General features: G+C 43.4%; 1 long non-coding RNA gene across 1 annotated transcript; it reads right to left on the minus strand.

Moving 5' to 3' along the window:
* Positions 1 to 528: 528 nt before the first annotated feature.
* On the minus strand, positions 529 to 2,638 carry LOC114567678 (uncharacterized). The gene is made up of 3 exons (XR_003694214.1): positions 2,415 to 2,638; positions 2,227 to 2,305; positions 529 to 638 (listed from the first exon to the last, which is right to left on the minus strand). It is a non-coding gene; the product is annotated as an uncharacterized LOC114567678 (long non-coding RNA).
* Between the last annotated feature and the right edge of the window lie 400 nt (positions 2,639 to 3,038).

Genomic DNA, 3,038 nt, shown 5'->3' on the forward strand with positions numbered 1-3,038 from the left:
TATATAAAAGAGACATCAGATACAGTATTAGGGACCACTAAGGTCTATATAAAAGCATCCAAAAAGCAGCATGCCATGGGACCTTTAACATCTACATGCTTCCACTGGCTCACATAACAGAAGACAGTTGCACTGATTATTTGTCTATAAGCGTTAACGTTTGCTGTGTGATAACATCAACACACAGCCACAAGACTTCTCAAACCTGACGGAGGTTCTCCGATTTTCCTTAAAAAAAAAAAAAAAAAAAAAAAAATCACAATTACCTTCTGTTTCCATGTGTTGAGTTTGTCTCTGATAAAGCTGTGAGGACTGAGCTTCCTCTTCATCATCTTCACTCTTCACAGGGACAGGAGTGAATGGGAACTTGGTGATATCAGCCTCCTCCAGCCCTTGAAGCTGCTCTCCCTCCTGACTGCTCCACAGTTCCTCCTGTTCCTCTTTAATGTGTGGGGGGGGCTCTGGCTCCTGCTGGTCCACACTGGAGCTACACTCCTGCTGGTCAACACTGGAGCTACACTCCTGCTGTTCCTCTTTAATGTGTGGGGGGGGCTCTGGCTCCTGCTGGTCCACACTGGAGCTACACTCCTGCTGCTCCTCTTCACCAACAATCACTTCCAGGACATCTTGAGGTAAAGCTGAAACACAGACAGTGTGACTATTTGTACACTTTACCATCTACAGTTCCATTAAACGTGGCAACATCCAACACTGAAAATTATTCAGCAACAATTTTAAGAAGAAGGTTTGTCAAATTTAAGGATATGTTGATTTTGTTTGTCTCCAATGACTGTTGACTAAATATATCTGTGTTTTTGTTAGTAATTAACAAGCTTCTCAGTGTTTCCTCTATGTTGATAGCATAGTGGCGGTGCGCCACGGTAAAATTTCCAGCGCCACGGTATCAGAAATAGGGCAGACGCACAACAGGGTTTCCGCTATGTACACCACGCACCACCGTTCCTTCGGCTCTTTATGAAAAGTGATAAAGTCGTAGAACCTATCTCTCTCTCCCCCCCTAGGGTGAGCTCTCTCTCTCCCCCCTAGGGTGAGCTCTCTCTCCCCCCCTAGGGTGAGCTCTCTCTCCCCCCCTAGGGTGAGCAGAGCAACTGAAACAGTGACAGGACATCATCACTCGTGAAGTCATGGCAACCAAATAAACAACAGGGCGAGTACTACTTCACTCAATAAGTGATAAACGGCGACGAAAGCCGCGACATGAAATCCGCACTCACGCGGGTCCCGTGAAATTTGACAGCTACAGTTTATTGGAAAATAGTGTCGGGCACACTGACTTTGATGAATTTAGTGTTTATCAGACCCCAGATGAGACAAGAAGCTAACGTTAGCTAACGCTGCTGTGACGGCCCCTCTGCCTTTGACTCCCGTTGCAGGAGAACGCTGTATTCCTCCCAACATGAGAAACGTAGCTAGCTAGTAATGTTCACTCAGCGTTTAGTTTTGTTGTTAAACTGTGTGTAAAATGAGCGCCGCGGCGATGTTAAATCACCCTACGGTACCGTCTATTTGCTGGATGGTTTCAAGGTAATGGTCGGAAGCTAACATATAAGGTAGCAGATAAGCCTGTACACGGACATTGTCATTGTCTTGTCGTTGTCTCACACACACACACACACACACACACACACACACTTTATCGTTGTCTCACACACACACACAAACACACACACTTTATCGTTGTCTCACACACACACACACACACACAAACACACACACTTTATCGTTGTCTCACACACACACACACACTTTCTCGTTGTCTCACACACACACACAAACACACACACTTTATCGTTGTCTCACACACACACACACACACACACACACACACACACACACACACACACACACACACACACACTTTATCGTTGTCTCACACTCACACACACACTTTCTCGTTGTCTCACACACACACACAAACACACACACTTTATCGTGGTCTCACACACACACACACACTTTCTCGTTGTCTCACACACACACACACATATATACACACACACACACACACACACACACACACACACACACACACACAAACCCCTTCTACATGCAGATACACACAGCTTTCTATATACATATACATATATATACACACACACACAAACATGTATATATATATATATATATATATATATATATATATATATATATATATATATATATATATTTATATATATATATATTGGAGATGTAAACGTGTCCCACCTGTCCCCTGGTACGCTGACAGCTTCCTCTCAGACTTCATGTTAAAGTTCCTCGCGGCTCTGCTCCTCTTCTCCCCGACCTGTTTCAGGATATACAACAACAACACGTTAGCTTAGCAGGAGCTAGCTGCTAGCGGCTAACCTTAGCTTTAGCACCGACTCCCTGCGACATTAAAAAAGAAAACCAACCTGCTCTGTGTAGCTTCGTTTCAGCTTTTAAAACCACATCCAGCAGTTTCTTTCTTCTTAGGAAACTAAAGACTGGCGCCTTTTACTCCGCCGTCCTCACCACGATGTAACACACAAACAGTTAACGTTAGTTCCGGGGACGGACGGTATTACGGGTCGTACCAACAACTTCCGGTCAGATGTTTGTGTACTAATGTAACCGAGGGTTTCTTCTGTTGCCTAGACTCAGGTTTGAAATAAATAAAATAAAATAAAATAAAGAAACACGGGCGTCCAATGTCGGAACAGAGACGGCACTGAACGTCTCACTTTATTCAACCCCAACACAGTCAATTCAACACTTTATCCACTTCCGCTTTTCACAATAAAAGCTTTATGGTTTACTGTAACTTCCTCTTAACCCTCCTGTTGTCCTCGGGTCAAATTTGACCCGTTTTCAATGTTTCTGTTTCAGAAATATAGGTTACTTAAATGTGTGCAAGATACTTGCACACTAAGTTACTTATTTAGTGTGCAAGATATGCACCAAATTGCCTCAAAAATAACATGGATGGTTCCATACAACGCTTTTTGCAAGTAAAATGAAGGATTGGATCATTACTCTCATTGAATCGTGGGGTTTTT

Source organism: Perca flavescens, chromosome 14 (assembly GCF_004354835.1).
Source record: "Perca flavescens isolate YP-PL-M2 chromosome 14, PFLA_1.0, whole genome shotgun sequence".
Classification (NCBI taxonomy): domain Eukaryota; kingdom Metazoa; phylum Chordata; class Actinopteri; order Perciformes; family Percidae; genus Perca; species Perca flavescens.